Source organism: Perognathus longimembris, chromosome 2 (genome assembly GCF_023159225.1).
Source record: "Perognathus longimembris pacificus isolate PPM17 chromosome 2, ASM2315922v1, whole genome shotgun sequence".
NCBI lineage: Eukaryota > Metazoa > Chordata > Mammalia > Rodentia > Heteromyidae > Perognathus > Perognathus longimembris.
This window is the reverse complement of record NC_063162.1, coordinates 79,070,402-79,090,087: the sequence shown is the minus strand read 5'-3', so window position 1 is coordinate 79,090,087 and position 19,686 is coordinate 79,070,402. Positions and strand designations below refer to the sequence as shown.

Genomic DNA, 19,686 nt, shown 5'->3' with positions numbered 1-19,686 from the left:
GGGCTGGTTTTGAACTGTGATCCTCGGATCTCAACAACCTAAACAGGACACCCAGCACAATGTCAGGTTTATATATGCTTTACTCATGCTGCATCCAAGGTACTTGAGGAAAGGCCGTGGAGCCTATCACTGTATTGAGCCATCTGCCTGAAGTGGCTTACAAGTGGTCAGGAAGGCTTTATGGGCTTTCACCTCGAGATAAAAACCCTTCTATAAACTACTCTGTGAGATGGAGCCTTATGGTATTTGTTTTTTCATCTGCTCCGAGGACTAGATGTTGAATATAAAAACTTATTTTGGCAATTTTAGGTCTCTTAACAGAGAATAGGTAAGTGACAGAACAGGAAAGTTAACAGAATAGTCTGAATTCTAGCCAGTTGTAAGCAGTTCATCATTAGGCTTCTGATGATAATTTAATCATTCTTAAGAGATACAAGAGGAAACCAGCTATTTCAATGTCTTTGAATGTTTCCGTGGGTTTCCATGTGGAATTCTAGGAATTTCTACAGTTAATCTGCCCAGCAAAAATGAAGATACACCCCAATCAGAGAGGAGGGCAGAACCTACAATACAGAAGACTACAGAAAAGTGGATTCAGAAGTTAATATTCTCTAAGAAATTCATGGTCATCTGGGTGTGGGGTATAGTGCTAAATGAAGGATCTCATTTGTTCACCAGACAAGTTGGATTTCACATTACTTAAAGCTTTGAAAAATGATCTTAAACTGCATATTCCCATTACACATTCAGTATGAAAATGAACAGAGCTCAAGTTTAAATTCAAACACAACCATTTTTACATGATGAGGATTTGTAGTAGTTTAATGTGAATGTTCTCTTAACCAAAGTCAGATCTAGTTCTTATAAAATACAGATTTAGTCATTAGAATGCTTTGGAACAGAATGGAAAGATTGTCTGAGATAAGTTTTAGTGTGTATGGTATAGAAAAAGAGAGAGGAAAGATCAAGAGAACAAGAAGAGCCAAAAGCAGAGGAAAAGAAAAGATTGGAAGAGGAAGAAGAAAATAATCATATTTACTGCAAAAGGCTTTCTAGAACCTGAATAACTTATCTAAATTAGAAAAGAGGAACATATTATATTTAAACTTCTTAAAAATTTGTGCAATATATATTCTAAATGCCAATATATTTTATGAATTTTTAATAATAACATTGAAAAGAATTTAAATATTAATCAGTTATTCTGTAGTGATGGAAATTCTGGGAATAATGAACTTTTAAAACTAAGGTCATTAAGGGAGTTTTCAAAATAAGTCAAGTGATTTGCTATCAAGTTACTTTCAGAAATTAGAAAAGTTGGTATGAACTGAAAAGAAATATTTGTTGTTTTTTTCTTTAAAAATCTTTTTCCTCTAAAATGCAATTCTTGCCACATTTCACAGCTGAACTGATGGCTGGATCAATGTTAACAAGATGGCTTTTTTATTACATATAATTTTTTCATGAAATTTAAACAAAATCCAAATCTAATAATAAAATGCAAAAATGTATAAACTTTTAAAAGAAAAAAATCATATGAATTCATAATTAAAATAATTAAAGCAACATTGGCCTGTCTGGGGCACACAAGCTCTATCTGTAGTGAAGGAAATGTACTTAGGAAGAAGGGAGAACTTCATCTGGTCCTGATAAGACATGGAATTTTACTGGGGCACTCAGTTTGCTGGTTTGAGCACCTGTTACATTGCAACAAGAAAGAACCCAAACCAACTTGAATGACTGTACTCACACCATTTTTTTAAGTGAAAATTGCAAAACTTTATAAAATGGTCAGTGTTCAAAAATGTGCAACAGTCTACTTATGGATGTGCATATGTGAACTTCCAGAATTTTCAACAGGAAAATGTGGGTAATATTATTGTCTTCTTGCTAAATTCTTAGTGCTTGGAATTTTAAAAAGTTACTGTAGGTTAGAATAAAACGCATTATGCTTAAAAAAAAATACGCCATGTGTCAGTTATTTGGTTGTTTTCCTGTTGCATTACTGATCTGGAAAAAACTTTCCCTTTTACATTGTTAATCAAAAAACTCATGAGATACCTAAATAACACTTGTATAAAAAGAAAATAATGTTGCTTTGGCAAATAGCAAAACTGAAAAAAAAAAACACCAAAAAACAACAACAAGAATGTAAAGCCAAGCTTTAATTTTTAAAAATTTTCTTCACTCAACCAATCATATCCCATCTTGGGACAACTCTAAATTAAAATTAAACTCATATAGGTAATGATTGTCTCTGTGTTAGGTTTCTGTCATGTTTCTCTCTATATTATGGGACTTTAAAAATAAGAGGATCCATTTTAACTGATATACCACCATTGTAAATTTTATTTAATTGGCCTCTGTGTGTGTGTGTGTGTGTGTGTGTGTGTGTGTGTGTGTGTGTGTTCAGGTAGTACTGAGGATTGAGCTCAGGACATCATACATGCCAGGCAGGTGCTCTTCACACTTCAGCCATACCCCTAATCCTTTCCTTAATTTTGAGACAGAATATTAATTAAGACTGCTTTTGCCTAAGATGACCTTGAACTTCAGATCATTCCATCTCTACAGTAGCTGGCTTTAATTTCAGGTATGTACTAATTTCTACACTAATTTCATATATGTGTGTATGCAATAATTAAAATTCACCTATGTGGGGTGTGTGTGTGTGTGTGTGTGTGTGTGTGTGTGTGTGTGTACGTACACTAAGCCCATGATGTAGAAGCAAGGACAGATGGCTAAATAATTATGTCAGGTATTGTCATAGAAGCATGTACAGACTGCTTCAGGAACACCCAGAAAAGAAGAAGGAATTAGTTCTATTTGCTGGGTGGGGCTGATATGTCTGGTTTATTTTTATGAAAGTCCTTCTCAGAAAATGATTATGCTGAAGCAGTTCTTAAGTATGGCACTTTTTACGGACTGATGGGCCCAGCCAGGCTGGAGGAGCTGTAAATATCCTGCCAAGATTAGCTCATGTACATGGACAGATAAGCTTTATCCAACTTTATTTTTTTCACAGTTAATTTTTTTTCTTTATTGTCAAAGTGTGATACAGAGGGGTTACAGATTCATATGAAAGGCAGTGAGTACATTTCTTGTTCTACTTGTTACCTCCTCCCTCATTTCCCCTCTTTCTTTCCCCCTCTCCCCCCAATAGTTGTGCAGTTGGTTTATATCAAATGGTTTCTAAGTATTGCTTTTTGAATGGTTTGTCTTTTTGTTCTTTGTCTCTCGATTTTGTTATTCCCTCTCCCTTCCCCAGTTCTATTACCCGTATAAACAGTATCCAGGGTACTCAGATGTAATATAGTGGTAACGAGGGTATAGCCAAAGGAAGGGACTACAAGAGAAACAAAACTAAACAAATCACTCAGTAAAACAAACAAGACAAGGAAAAAGAGGAAAAAAAAGTAGTACGAGTTCACATGGCATGTTGAGAATAATTACAACAATGGTATAACTCTTGTTTTGGTAACGTGGAGTTCATTTCACTTGGCATCTTCTTATGTGGTCATATGGGTATAGCTGTTGGGGTATTTTGGTCTTCTACCATGAGTATCCAACTTTATTTTAATGCTCAATAAGCAAAGGAATAAATGTGGAGGAATGTATATATTTGTGAGCCTGTCAGGTTCTACATGGTTTAAGACAGTTGACCCGGAAGTAGAAACATCAGGTGTGGCATAGGTCAGGGACCTCAGTGATAGTTCTTACACATAGTCTCTCTAATATCTACAGAATTTAAGAGACAAATAGCAGTTAAAGACAATGTGAACCCATGACCCTGAGTGTGTCCTGCTCCATTCTGTCCCTGCAGAAACTGTTTATGTTCTTGAGCAGATCCTGACCCTGCAGAAACACCCTATCATAACAGCCCCAACCCCAAAAGGCAGCCTTAATGTCACTGACTGAATGAATGTCCTGAAACTCATAGGATTACTTTTTGGCTTCATTTTACTCAACAGCTTTTTTTTTTTTTTTTTTTTTTTACATAAACACCTTGATTAACTTCTGTTGAAAAAGTAATATGGGTCCAATTTTATTTTATTTTATTTTATTTTATTTTATTTTATTTTATTTTTTTTTTTTTTTGGCCAGTCGTGGGGATTGGATTCAGGGCCTGAGCACTGTCCCTGGCTTCTTTTTGCTCAAGGCTAGCACTCTGCCACTTGAGCCACAGCGCCACTTCTGGCCATTTTCTGTATATGTGGTGCTGGGGAATCGAACCCAGGGCCTCATGTATATGAGGCAGGCACTCTTGCCACTAGGCCATATCCCCAGCCAATATGGGTCCAATTTTAATTCTGAGCAATTGTGCAGAGACCATGCGTATTCAAAGATCATGCTAGATCAATAGGGGATTTCAGACATGTATTCTGGGATCCCCCCAAGGGTGTTTGGCTTAGTTAGAAGATAAAAGATAGTAAGAGCAAATATAAGAAAAAATCCTTTATTTAGACAAAAGTTAAGACTTGTTTGTGTCTTGTTTTTGTTTTTCAAGCATTTTTTGTCAGTTGTGGGCCTTGAACTGAGTGAGGGCCTGGGCACTTTTCTTGAGCTCTTTCACTCAAGGCTAGTGCTCCACTTTGAGCCACAGTGCTACTTTCAGTTTTTGAGTAGCTAATTGGAGATAAGGGTCTCACATGGATTTTTCTTCTCAGGCTAACTACAAATTGGGATACTCAGATCTTAGCCTTCTGAGTAGCATTACAGGTGTGAGCCACCAGCACCTAGTGGTTTTTGTGTTTTGAGAGAAGGTCTTGCTATGTAGTTCAGGCTGGTCTCAAACTCCTGATTTTCCTGCCTTCTCTCTCCTGAATACTGGAACCATGAGTGTAAGTCACCACACTTAGCCTAAAGTGGCTCTGGAACCATGAAAAAAATGATAGATGACTACAGACTGGAGCTTATCCACTAGGAGCAGAGGGCATGGGCCATTGCCCTAACCAAGAAGGAATAACTAGCTTTGCAGTTTGACTTTCTCTTGGTTCTCATGGATGGCATGTCTCTTGCTGTTTTTCTTCTTTTAAAAAATTTGTTTTTGTCTTTTCCTTTTTGGTACTGGGGATCGAACCAAGTGCTTTGCCACAGAGTTACATCCCAGCCCTCTTGCTGTTCTTCTTAAACAGTTTTTTTTTTTTTTTTTTTTTTTTTTTTTGGCCAGTCCTGGGCCTTGGACTCAGGGCCTGAGCACTGTCCCTGGCTTCTTCCTGCTCAAGGCTAGCACTCTGCCACTTGAGCCACAGCGCCGCTTCTGGCCGTTTTCTGTATATGTGGTGCTGGGGAATCGAACCTAGGGCCTCGTGTATCCGAGTCAGGCACTCTTGCCACTAGGTTATATCCCCAGCCCTAAACAGTTTTTTTCTATGAGTTTGAAAAAGTAGGGTACTGAATTTTTAATACTGCTTAAGTGAGGTATATTTATGTATAATAACTTTCAGCTGTTTAAAGCTTACCATTTAATGAATCTCCCGTGGTATACATTCAAACTCTTTAAATTATTATCATGATCAAAATACAGAAGGTTTTCATCTGTTATCAAAAGTTCTTACATGTTTTTGGGCACTCCACCATGTCTTTCCTTGCCCACAGAGACAGAAAGAGAGAGAGACACAGAGAGAGAGAGAGAGAGAGAGAGAGTGTGTGTTTTTGTGCACATATGCCTGTATGTATACATACGTGAATGTTTGTATGTATATATGTGTGCTGTATATGCATGTATGTGTGCATTTGTATGAGTATGTGTATGCATGTATGTGTGTTTGCATGTATATGTGTGCATGTGTGTGCATGCATGCAGTCTGGGGTTCATTCCTCTTTATTGGTGAGCCGTATTCTGCTTATCACATCTTGTCTATTTTCTCATTCATGGGTATGTGACTGTCAGACACTGTGAGCATTCATGTACAGCCATGTGGCATACATTCCCTTTCTTTGGGTAAGTACCTAGGAATGGACTGGTGGTCAATATATGTTGAGTCTTTCAAAAAACTGCCGGCTTATTTCTGAGACGATTGCACCAGTTTCTTAACCAGACAACTGCAGGATAATCATTTACTATGTTAATGTTATTTAGTAACTTGGCCTTCCTGAAGCATACAAACACATGAGAAGGCTGAGTTTTGAGGAATGTCATCAGAGAGGTAGTCCAGGTTAACAGCATGCTCTGGAAGGGTTCCAGATGGGAGGTGGCAAGCTTAAATTTAAGCTTGACAACACAAGTCCTTCATCGCCCTTTGCCTTTGTGTCTGTGTTTATTCTAGAGGTGTGGTTTAACTTTGGGATTAAGACAAGATTTAAAGGGTTGACTGAGTATCAGTAATTGAATGGCATGGACAGAGTTTTCTCCAGTGGCTACCTAGGCTGTGACTTTTGGGATTTCATGTGATTGCTGCTGGGGAAGAGTCATATGGCCAGCTGGTCTGGCCTTCTAGTTTGCCCAGCCCTTCTGAATCCAAGTTTTCCAAAGATGAGCAATCAGATTTCAAAGGAAGAGAAATCAGATGGGCTGGTGGCACTTAAGGGGGAGCCAACAACCCATGATTTTATATAGCCAGCATTGTGACTAGCCATTTCGGTTGTATGTTTGGTTGATGCCTTTGTGTTCATTGCAGTAGAAGTGTGAGTGAGCTTTTAACCATCATTGCCTCTACAAATTCAGATGGACATCCATCCACTCTGAGGTTGCTGATGATTGGTGCATTCCCATCCCAGTGCCTTCTTAAGGGGATCTTCTGGCTTCTATACCCCATCTGTTTAACCCAAGGTCTTGGTATAGGCCCTATATGCAAGAAGTTTAATAAAACACAGAAACAGAAAATCAGACCAAAGGAAAGAAAGAAGGAGAAGAGATAGTAACAGTGTTTTGTGATTGAACATTGCCTTTGTGTTTCTGAAAAGCAGAAGAAAAACAATAATTTCCTTGATGTCTGTTATTGAAAGTGGGACTCATACATTCTGGTTCGTCAAAGGAGGCAGGAGGCATCATTTTTCCTGGCACTTAAGTACTTGTAGTTGTTTATTCTGGTCACTGCTGACTCCATCTATTTTCTTGCTTGCTGGAGATGTTTGTGTAGAAATCCCAGGCTCTGTGTGTGTGAGCATGTGGAGGGTAGCTGACAGTGGTGGTAGAAGCAGGACTGAGGCATAGGGCACCTGCTAAGCAGCCCAGCAGCAAAGCCAATCTTACAGTCTGTGAAACCCAAACAGCACTTCTGCTGATGTAACATGGTGCTGTTTGGTATGTACAGTCTCAAGAATGAGCAAGTTCCCTTGGGCAAATGTGTGCAAAGGCAGAGGGGAGACAAAAAGGCTTCCAGGACACCAACTTCCAGGGATGGTCCAGTATACTAGGTAGTATGGGACCAGGAAGACAGCAGTATAGAAGCAATGGGTCCTGAGGTCACAGGGACATGGACCATGTTGAAAGCTGCAGTAAAAGCCTGTGACTACACCAGGCACTGGTGCCTCACACCTGTAATCCTAGGTATTCAAGAGGCTGAGAGCTGACGATCCTGGTTCAAAGCCAGCCTGAGCAGGAAAGTCCTTGCGACTCTCCAATTAACCATCAAAAAACCATAAGTGGCACTGTGTCTCAAAGTGGTAAAGTGCTAGTCTTAAGCAAAAAGGGTTCAGGGACAGCACCCAGGTCCCATGACTGGAAAAAACAAAACAAACAAAAACCCCTGTGACTTCAGGGGGTAGTAGAAGCTAGAAGATGCTAGATGGTCAGTATCATCCATGCTGTGGGTCCACCCTCTGAAGGATACCTGGGTTGTGCAAATTTTGCAGAGGATAAGTGAACACTGGTGCAGGTATTTGTGGGAACTTTGTTTTCCATTTCTTTAGTATGAGTACATTTACTTTTGCATGACCTCATAGCTAGTGATGTCAAGTGCCTTTAATTATTTGCCATTCCTGTGTCTTTCTTGGTGAGATTTCTATTGAACTCTTTGGCCTCTTTTTTAACTGCTTGTTTTTATATTATGTCTCCTCCTCCTTCTCTTCTTTCTTCTTTCTCCTCCTCCTCCCCTTTCCCCCTCCTCCCCATTCCCTCCCATCCTCCCTCCTCTTCTCCCTTCCCTTTCTTCCTCCTCCTCTCCTCTCCTCTCCCTTCCTCCCCCTCCTACCCCTTCCTCTCCCTTCCTCCCCCTCCTCTCCCCTCCTCTCTCCTCCTCTCTCCTCCTCTCTCCTCCTCCCCCCTCCCCCCTTCTTCCTCCTCCTTCTTCATCCTCAGTCTTTTTTCTCCTCCTCTTTCTTTTTTTTTTTTTTTTGCCAGTCCTGGGGCTTGGAATCAGAGCCTGAGCACTGTCCCTGGCTTATTTTTGCTCAAAGCTATCACTCTACCACTTGAGCTACAGCACCACTTCCAGCTTTTTCTGTTTATGTGGTGCTGAGGAATCGAACCCAAGTCTTCATGCATGCAAGGCAAGCACTCTACTGCTAAGCCATATTCCCAGCCCTCTTATATTATGCCTAATATTTCTGTTTATATAATGTGAATACAACTCCTAGGTCATAGATTTTTCTCTTTATTGCCAGTCTGTAGCTTGTGTTTTCATTCTTTGGCAGTATCTTGAAGAGAGTCTAAGATTTTAACTTCTTCAGTTCTTTTTGTGTTAGGTGCCATGTCTAACTCTTACCTAATGTCAGCCATTAAGATTTTCTTTTGTTACTAAGATCTTAGATCTTCATTTTCATATTTATATAGATATTCCATTCTGAGTTAATTTTTCTATATGGGTTGACTTTTGGGTCAATTATCTTTTTCTTCCTTTTATTTATTTGGCAAAGAATGTTCAATCATGTGCACACCACTTGCTGAAAAGACTATCCTTTATAAATTACCTTCATACCTTTGTAAAGAATCAGTTATCGGTTGGTCATATTTTTATGCTTTATTTCTCTTCTTATTTTTCTTTTTGTACCCATCCTGGACACAAAACTCAGGGGCTGGGTGCTGTTCCCAAGCTTTTTTGCTCAGGGCTAGCATTCTTCTACTTGAGCTACAGCTCTAGTTCCAGCTTTTTAATTGATTAATTGGTGACAAGAATCTCACAAACTACTGGCCAGGCTGGCCTTGCACTACAATGCTCAGATCTTAGACTCCTGAGTAGTCAGGATTACAAGTGTAAGCTCCTTGTGCCCAGGTCTATTTCTTGATTATTTATTACAAATACTATGTTGTTTTAAATATTGTAACCCTGCAGTAAGTTGTCATCTTTTCTTTAAGGTTACTGGAGCTCTTCCACTTAAGCCACCCTTCTAGTTCTCCTTTTTTGCTTGTTATTTCAAAGATAGAGTCTAGTAAAGTTTACTACCTAGGCTGCTTAGAACTGAATTCCTTTGGAGCTCAACCCACTGAATAGCTAGAATTATAGGCATGAGCCATGGTGCAGACATATTTTGTTTTACTTTTGATGCCCAGGCTAGCATCAAGCTGATATTCCTCCTCTTGCCTCCGCCTCTAGAGTCCTGAGATTACAGGTGTGCTTCTCTGCCTGTAATTCTAGCAACTCAGGAGGCTGAGATCTGCGGATCTTGGTTCAAAGCCAGCCTGGGCAGGAGACTCTTCTTTCCACTTAAACACCAAAAAAGTCTGGAAATGGAGCTGCGGCTAAGTGTTAGAGTGCTAGTCTTGGGCACAAAAGCTCAAGGACAACACCCAGGCTCAGAGTTCATTCTCTAGGACCAGAACAACCAAACAAAACTGTAATGTGATTTTCCCCAACATTCTTTTTTTAAAACAAAAACAGACTGTTCTCATTTGTTTACCTTTCCATATAAATTATGAAATCAGTTTACAAAATAATCATGCTGACAATTTGACTGAAATGTTAAATCTGTAAGTCAGTTTGAGACTTTAATATTACATATATTATTTATATATGTTTGTTTTTCTAGGTTTTCTTTCACTTCTATCAAGTACTTTATTTTCAGTATACAAATCCTATCCATGTTGACTAAAGTTATACATTAAAGTTTTACATTTGGGGGTCATTTCTAAGTGGTATTTCTTGTTTTTTTTTTTTTTTTTTTTTTTTACCATTTAGAATTCTAATACCATCCTGGGAATATGGCCTAGTGGTAAAGTGCTCGCCTCATATACATGAAACCCTGCCCTAGGTTTGATTCCTTAGCACCACATATGTAGAAAAACGCTGGAAGTGGCACTGTGGCTTAAGTGATAGAGTACTAGCCTTGAGCAAAAAGAAGCCAGGGACAGTGTTCAGGCCCTCAGTTCAAGGTCCAGGACTGTCAAAAAACAAAGCTAAACAAAAGAACCACCACAGAGAAGGGAAAGAGAATATCAAAATAGAGAGATAAAGGATAAAAAGACAAATGACTCCAAAAGCAATACTTACAAAACCATTTGGTGTAAACCAACTGAATAACTCATGGGGGAGTGGGAAAGGGGAAGAGGGGAAGAGGGAAATGAAGGAGGAGGTAACAAATTGTACAAGAAATGTACCCACTGCCTTACATATGAAACTGTAACCCCTCTATACATCACTTTGACAATAAATAAGTAATGATTAAAAAAAAAGAATTCAAATACCATATAGGATATTTTGTCGTCTCTACATGATACTTACAATTTTTGGTTTCTAGTTATTAATTTGTTAATATAGAGGTACAGCTGATTTTGTATGTCCTGTGCCCTCATTGAAAATTTCAGATGGTTTGTTTAAATATACAGAAGAAATAGTTACTGAACAAGGTAACAAACAGTACAAGAAATGTATCCAATGCCCAACGTTTGAAACTGTAACCTCTCTGTACATCAGTTTGATAATAAAAATTTGAGAAAAAAAAAGAAATAGTTACTGAAGAAAGTATAATGCATTTAAGGAAGTACATATTGTCAATGTTCATTAGTAATTAGGGCATAGCTCTAAATTAGCTCCTTCCAAGGGCTGTAGCCCTTATTAGAATAACCAGGACATAGATAGCTTTAAGGCTGAGGAAACTTGATGAATTTAAAGTATGCACAATGCCTTTGGCACAAATTTGTAATGCATTTGTCACAATCCTTTCTCAGTTATTTACTTTCTTACTTGTGCTGGGGCTTGAACTCAGGGCCTACTCACTTGTCCTTAGCTTTTTTTCTCAGGGATGCCACTCTACCACTTGAACTGCAGCTCTATTTCTAGCTTTTTGTTGGTTGATGAACTTGCTTTGAACTGCCATCCTCAAATCTCAACCTCCTGAGTAGCCAGAATTACAGGCATGAATGACCACTGTTGGCTTCACTGTTGTTGGTTATTTTGTGTGTGTGTATTTGTTTTTAAAGTAAGTTCGTCTATGCTGTATTCATCTCTCACTGCTGGGTTGGGACACAGGGCAGGGCCTGGTGGTAATTTGAGAATGAGAACAGCTGAACCCTTCCTTAGAGGACCCCAAGTGTCTTCCTGAGAAAGTATTCCCCCAGGATACTTCTGCCTCCTGTAAGCTGTGTGGGTGTTGTTAGTCAACTTGTGTCCCAGGCAGCACATGAGCTCAGCATTCTCTGTTGTTTCTGTAACTGCCACTTATCTCCCAATTGAAATCCTCAGACCATACATGTTGAGAGGTTTTTCTTCTGCTCTCTAAATTATAGCTGTCATTTTCATATTGTTAGCGCTTTTTGTTGCTTTTGTAAGAATGAAGCATGGAAGAGACTGGTGTGCTACTGACTGGTTTGGGAAACTGGAGTCAGGGACCCATCTAAAAATAGCCCAGATGTCTCTAGTGGGAGTGGAAGAGGCATTAGGAGTGACCATACATGGGCTGCTTGGTCCCCGCCCGCCTGGGCCTCTTCCTGTGACTGCCCTCTGCCTGGGCCTGCTTCTCAATTCAGCTAATCTTGAGGATCAGATTTACCCGCTTTGCTGTTCGTGTGTGTGTGTGTGTGTGTGTGTGTGTGTGTGTGGTGTGGGGAGATGAGTGTCTTTGAGTATGAAGCTTCTAAATTTATTTATCACTTGATATGGGTATTTATGTCCTAGAATTTGTGGCACTGGCACTCCACCTTGGGCACTGTGTTTTTAGTGCAGTTAATGATTGAACTCTAGGAGTCTCCAGTCTCAGCACAGCATAGAGATCTGTAAATGTCGTGAATTTGAACTGTCCACAAACACATCCTCCCTCTCTTCCTCTGTTTCTCCTCTACAGGCACTTGGGAATACAGTATGGTGTTCAGAAAGTACTTCTAGAGGCTGGGTTATGAAGGAGATGTCACATTGTTTTACCACCAGCTCTTATTCAATGTTCTCACCTGGCAGGTTCTGGGCTTCTGCCTTCTCATTAGTGACGGCTCTGAATTCCCACAACAGCCCTGTAAGAGAGTTGCTCCCCTTGCCTGCATCTGACAGTTCAGAAGCTGCGATGGAGAATGAATGAATGAATGACCAGCCCTGGTTTTCCATTCTCACTATCCCTCCCTTTCTCTAAGGGCCCTTATGCAAACACTTAGGTCACAGGGAGATTAGCCAGGGTCATATATCTTCTTGTTTTAAATTAAGGAATTCCTGACCAACTGGAAATAAAGGCTGCATAAAATAATGATACAAATTTTTACTTTATTTAGAGAAATTTTTTTCTTTTATTATACATTAAAAATTTTAGTGTGTTTATCATTTCTGTTTTAAAAATAATTTTAAAAATATAAAAAGTTATTTTGTTGGTTGCTAGGGAGGCTGAGATATGAGGATTAAGGTGTGACACTAGCTTTGCAGCAAAGTCCATGAGACTCTTATTGCCAATTAAATACCAAAAAGCTGGAAAGTGAGCGATTTCTCAAGTGGTAGACTGCCAATAGAGTCTTAACATATAGAATCTAGGCCTTGAGATCAAGCCCCAGGATGGGTACAGAAAAAGGCCAACCTATTTCAAATAGAGTTTACTAAATTGTTTTTGAGTGTTTAACTTACATATCCCAAGTAACTAGTTTAGATATACAGGTAGAACACTGGAACAGGCAGGTAAACAGACAGACAGACTGATCTGGAGGGCAAGAGAGTGAGGTATGAACAAAATTCTGAGCCCTAAGGCCTGAGAGTGTGTCTCCCTGTTTGTGGGCTTAAGTTTCAGATGCCACTTTTTCCATTATGGTTGTGTAGAATTTTTTTAAAACCAGTTCTGTGACATGCTTGGCATGCTTGCTCACTCAGAGCTGACACTGTGGCTTGAGCCATGCTTCCAGCTGGACTTAGTATTTTAAAATAGTGTCAGATTAAGCTACTTGTTTGAAGAGTCCTGTGCTGCTGCTGTTCATTCAAAACCCCCTGTAGAAATGGGCATTGCTCAGTTTTCTTTCCTTCCGTAGTCACATGGAGCCAATTCACATGCATGCACACACGCACACAGACTCACAGATGCACATTTCTCTGTAAGAGCAGGATATGCATATTCATGAGCTCACCCTCCCACCTCCCAGTCTGACTCTGCTCATCCGAGTCTTCCCACGCTTCTTATTTATAACTATTCCCGGGCACTGACAGACCTGGCTCCCAGCCCTTCAATAAAGTCACGAATTTGCTCCATCCTGTGTGTGATGACCAGCTCCACAGTCAAGCCTGCCATGGCTCAGCCTCCTAAATCAGGGCTTCTCAGGATAAAGGAGATCCAGGGAGGAAAGGTAGGAAGTGCCTTTTAAAGAAAGCTTGATTCTTCCATAGAAACAATGAAGATTGCATTCATTCATAGAGATTTAAAAAAATTTACTTTGGGATATTGAAGTTGGAAAAATGTATGTTGAAATAGACATTCTATTTCTACAGCAAAAAGAAGATTACTAGCTTTGTTGAGATGCACAGGATAGAGGCATATCAATAAGCATTACTGGCCCAAGCTCCAGTTCCCATCAGACACCAGTGTGGCTTGTGATTGTTGGCAGTGTGATTGACCCTCCGCTTTGTAGGAGCTGAGCCAGTGTGAAATTGGCTCAATCTCATGTTGGCTTGGACTCCACAGTGTATGGCCATCATGGAATGAGAGAAAGAGGCATCCATGGGCCTTGTCCTTAGGCATTTGCTGTGGTCCTGGAAGGGATGTTCAAACTGGAGTCTGGTCTCTGAGCTGTAGCTTTTTTTTTTGCCAGTCCTGGGGCTTGGACTCAGGGCCTGAGCACTGTCCCTGGCTTCATTTTGCTCAAGGCTAGCACTCTGCCACTTGAGCCACAGCGCCACTTCTGGCTGTTTTCTAGATATGTGGTGCTGGAGAATCAAACCCATGGCTTCATGTATACGAGGCGAGCTCTCTTGCCACTAGGCCATATTCCCAGCCCTGAGCTGTAGCTTTTGCATGCACTGTGCCACACTCCCTGCCTCAGGCCTCTGTGTGAGCACCATGAGAAGTCCCAGGATGTCCTTGACTATGGTGCCTTCTAAGGTTCATTAATCTTAACCAGCCAAGTCTTTTACTTCTAAACCTCAGAAAACTCCTCTCTCCTATGTGCTGAAGGCCAGGCCCTTGCGTGTGTGTGTGTGTGTGTGTGTGTGTGTGTGTGTGTGTGTGTGTGTGTGTGTGTGTTCCCTTCTCTATCTGGCCCAGGAGCTCTTCAGGGCCTAGCTGTCACAGTGTGGCCCCTCCCTTAAGCTACAGTGACCTAAAGGTGTCTTCCTTACTGTTCACCTCCTCCCTCTGGCCAGCTGACTTGTACCTTATCTTCTTCCACACCTGACCTCTCTGCTGTAGTCCTTCACTACTGACCAGCATTTACTGCAGGTGTGGCTGCAGTAAATATGTGGCTGGCCACTCACCTGCCTACCTGTGTGCTGGTCCCTGGATTTCTGAATGTGTTCCTTAAAACTCCTTACCAGTTTGGTGGCCAGGTGCCAGTGGCTCATACCTGTAACCCTAGCTGTGTGTTGGAGGCTGAAATCTAAGGATAGTGGTTTAAAGCCAGCCTGGACAGGGAAATCTGAATTAGCCAGCAAATGCAAATCTCTAATTAGCCAGAAAATGCCAAAAGTAAAGAGTGGCTCAAGTGGTAGCACAAGCTAAACTAGAGCTAAAGAATTGAATTCAAGCCCCAGTAAAATGCACATGCACAAACATGGCCTGGAATAGTTGTGCACTGCTCCACCTGGTGCCTGCTCCACCTTACATCCTGAGTTTCACCTGGGGTGTTCTTTTGTTCCATCTAGGTCCAAACAGGATACCACTGTGTAGCTGGTCCCCCCTGTGTCCCTGGAGAGTGACTCCTTTTCCTGGAAATTCACATCATTATCTTTTCTTGGAGCTCCAGGGCCTGGGGTTCAGTGAGGCTGAAGCAGGACAGAGGGGCCAATCTGGGTCTGTAAAGTAGTGACTCATTGGAAGTTGGGTACCTCACTTGGGCTCATAAAGTGCTAAGCGTTCTTGTGACTCATCCAGCCAACTCTGCATTAAAGAAAATAGAACTGGGCCTGGTGGTGCATGCCCCTAATCCTAGTTACTCAGGAGATCTGGTAGTTTGAAGCCAGCCAGGCAGGAAAGTCATTGAGACACTTAGCACCAGTATACTGCTCAAAAAAGCTGGAAGTGGCACGATGGCTCAAGTGGTAGAGTGCTTGCCTGGAGCAAAAGAAGCTCAGGGACAGTGCCCAGACCCAGAGTTCAAGTCCCAGGACCAGCAAAAAATAAAAAAATAAAAAAGGATTCCCTCAGATTCCTGTCTCACAGCAGTCACACAGCCTCAGAGCCTGAGGGCACATCTTCATTTCTTGATACTTGTTTCTTCAAACACAAGTGTTTATCACAGTAGGCTTTTATTTGGAGAATTTAAAAGACATTTTGTAGAGAGAAGAATGGAGTTCTTTGCTATCATAGAGTAACTAAAAGAGGTGCTAAGTGACTCTTTACGAAAATAGATGCCACAAACCCCAGCTGAGTAGGTCTGAAGAGAAAAGCCTTAGAAGTGAGTCAGATTTTCAAAACATTCCTTTCCAGCCAGGTATGAGTGGCTCGTGTATAATCTTAGCTACTCAGGAGGCTGAGATCTGAGGATGGCAATTCAAAGTCAACCCTGGCAGGAAAGTTCATGAGATTCTTATCTCCAGTTAACCATCAGAAAACCAGAAGTGGTGCTGTAGCTCAAAGTGGTAGAGCACTACCCTTATGCAAAAAAGCTTAGGAACAGTACCCAGTCCCTGAGTTCAAGTCCCATTGGCCAAAAAAAAAAAATCTTTCTGAAGAAGCTGAGACACTGGCCTTATGTTTTTCACACTGAAATGGGCATTGGAATGGCCAGCCTTCTACTTAGCTCTGTGGTGTGCTGACAGGTTTCCACAGGGCTAATTTATTGTCTGTGGCCTGTGACTGGGACATGTCCAGGAAGCCTGCAGCTCTCTATGCTGCCTGGGGCCCTATTTGGGGAAGTTTCTCAGGATACCTCTGATGGTTGAGAAAATCCACTTCTGTGATGGGGTAGCTCCAGAGCCAAAGTGCTCCTGTGGGTGTGTATACTTGCATCTCTTTTCTCTTTTCTGTGGGTATTTCTTTTTATTATTATCCTTAAATATTTGTACAGAGGGTTTGATCAGTGTTGTCGGGGTTTTTAGCCCCACCCCGTCCCCACCCCCACCCCCGTGCGCACCCCTGACCTGCAGGAGAGATGTGGAAGGCACGCCCCGACCAGACGAGCCAAGAAAGGAAAGGGTTGACAGACCACCGGCACCTGACCCTCCCTCACCAGAGGACAATCAGAAGGCCTGGGAGTCAAGTCGGCGCAATATGTCCTTTATTGGGGAAGTACGTGCCACTAATATAAGGCACAGGAGCCAATCAGGTCTAAGATCGGCAGGAAGGGGAGGGATGAGCTGTTCATCAAGGGCGGAAGAGCCAGGCATCACAGCCCACAGAACCGCCTCTGGGTTATAACCAAAGACACTTGTAGCGGCTGTGCGTTGTTGTTAGGCGCTGCCATCTTAGCCATAGGTGGCCCCAAGACTGAGAAACAGGCAAAGCCAGCTAGTTGACTTCCAGGTGTGCCCCACAAGTGTCACCCCCTTTAACATTCTTCATCTCTCCCACTTCCACCCAAGCTTTCCATTTACCTAGTTCCATTTTCACATATGTACAGTAAATATTATGTTGGCATTTTCCCAACCTTCCTCCTTCCACTCATTTGGAAATCTCCCTTTGCCCTTACCTCCCCCCACCCAATAGCAGCTTTCTGATATTCATGGCAAGGCTGTGGGGGTAAAGGAACACTATTATACTGTTGGTGGGAACATATTTTGGTATATCCACTGTGGAAGGCAGCTTGGAGATTCCTCACAAAACTAAACATAGAAACTACCTTATGAATCAGTGATATCACTCTTGGGCATTTACCTAAAAGATTTTATTTTATTTATTTATTTTTATTTATTTTTTAGCAAGAGAATAAGTTTATTCTAGGATTTGTACTTAAGGAACAGTGTGGCATTATTAATCTCCCTGAGTTTCAATATCATGTTCCAGGTTAAATATATATTGACAATTACATGTTGTTTTTACTTCACAAACCAAATACGAATTTTCTAACAAAAACCTTTAATATACAGTATTTACAGTTGCAAAATGGGTTATATTTAATTTTATATACATATATATTATATGTGAAATACTGACATTTGGCTGTTTCATATTCTTGTCCAGGGGAAGAGAGAAAAGCAATAGCAGTAATGGAACTTCTGTCTCACCTTTCAAGTACCATATATGAGATTTCTTCAGAATTGCTTTATTTGTTACTGTCAAAACATTCATTAGTTTATAAGATAAATTAAAACAACAAAAAAAGAACAAATACTACCTTTCTTGATATTATCAGACATGTAAAATGGTTTTAAAAATAGAAATTGTGCTAATGGCTAGGAAGCAAAGGAAACTTACTGTTAAAATGAGTGTACACATGACATCCTCTCTGGATTTCTCTCCAGAAAGTCAAAATGAAATAAGGTAAAACCCTGTCAGTAATATGTTAAACTTGTACATTCTCTGTACTATAACTTCAAGTGCAGAACGTTTTAGTTTCAGATCAAATCTTCCTTCTTTGTAGCATCCTTGTTTCTCAAGCTATAGATTAAAGAATTCATCATGGGAACCACAATGGTATAAAACAAAATATGGAACACTTCATGAATTTGCATGTCATCCTTGCTCAGGGGACATGCTAATCTTCTCTTTATCATTCCAATTTGAGTATATGTGCTGCTGAAGTGAGCACCGAAAAGATTTTAAATCAAGATACAGCATAGACACTTGCACATCCACATTCACTGTTGCACTATTTACCGTAGGAAACATCCCAGATGTCCATCAGTTGACAAATGGATCAAGAAAATGTGATATATATATATATATAAAATGGATATGTATTATATATGTGATAATATATATAATGTGAATGTGTGTATGCATGTGTATGTATGTATGCCATTCCTCCGCTTGAACTCAGGGCCTGGGCACTGTCCCTGAGTTTGCTTAAGAGTAGTGCTCTACTTTAGGGACAGCTCCATTTCTGGCTTTTTGATGGGTAATTGGAGATAAGAGTCTCACAGACTTTCTTGTCCAGGCTGGCTTCCAATCATGACCCTCATATCTCATGCTCCTGATAGCTAGGATTACAGGCCTTAGCCACTAGTTCCCAGGTTGGGTATTTTGTGTGTAAAAGATCTTCCCTTCCCTATAAGGCAGCCTGTTGTTCTGGTAAGTCTTGTACCCACCTTCTTCATCCCTGCAGATCTGCTCTGCAAAGCAAGTTTCAGAGGCCAGAGAAGACTAAAGAATATGACCCAGAGTTGAGCAGGTGACTCTGTTGGTCTAGCCCTGTCAGGTCTGGGAGCAATAAAAAGAAAAAAAGCCAACTGAAAAAAGGGAAATTCTAAGCTTACACATGGAGGTCTTTCTTTCCTTTCATGTAGCATTCTTGGTAGAGAAGGGAATAATACAGGAGATTCCACTAGACTTACTTTTCACATTTGTGTGTCAATGTAATCTTTTTTTTTTGCCAGTCCTGGGCCTTGGACTCTGGGCCTGAGCACTGTCCATGGCTTCTTTATGCTCAAGGCTAGCACTCTGCCACTTGAGTCACAGCACCACTTCTGGCCATTTTCTGTATATGTGGTGCTGGGGAATCGAACCCAGGGCTTCAAGTATACGAGGCAAGTGCTCTTGCCACTAGGCCATATCCCCAGCCCCGTCAATTTGCTCAGGTATATTCACAATATCTCACCGAGTTCACTTTGCTGGCAGAGAGCAGGGTATCTTAGGGTCCTGCCAATCAGTCTCTTTTGCTCTAGCCAGGCTCAGCCCCTCTCCCTTCTTCCTTGCTGGCCTCCTCCAATTTTCTGAATGTGTGGAGTAGTGGGAGTGTTTTAGCTCAGCTTCTGAGAAAGCTGGGACTCAGGCAGTGAAAGGTCGAATGCACCACCAGATTATATTGATTTTAATACATTAACATCTGTGGTTTTTATTTCAGACAAAGCCATGTAATGAAAATTCAGACCTTCAAATCAAGTCAAATGATTGGTTGGTGATCAGAGAAAAATTTGTGTGTGGGGGTGTGTATGGGTACTGGCCTTGACCTCAGGGCCTGGACACAATTCCTTAGCTTTTTCACTCAAGGCTGATACTCTACTACTTGAACCACAGATCCACTTGTGGCCTTTTAGTGGCTAATTAGAGATTAAAAAAAAAAAAAAAACTTCTCATAGACTTTCCTACCCAGGATGG

The 19,686-nt window shown here is 40.9% G+C and overlaps 1 protein-coding gene and 1 non-coding gene across 8 annotated transcripts in view; one reads left to right on the top strand and one right to left on the bottom strand.

The window, feature by feature from the left end:
- Cobl (cordon-bleu WH2 repeat protein) overlaps positions 1 to 19,686 on the top strand; it is a 224,887-nt gene that overhangs the window by 17,822 nt on the left and 187,379 nt on the right. The gene's annotated exons all lie outside the window — the stretch shown is intronic.
- Positions 18,072 to 18,178, bottom strand: LOC125347377. Its single transcript, XR_007210165.1, has one exon. It is a non-coding gene; the product is annotated as a U6 spliceosomal RNA (small nuclear RNA).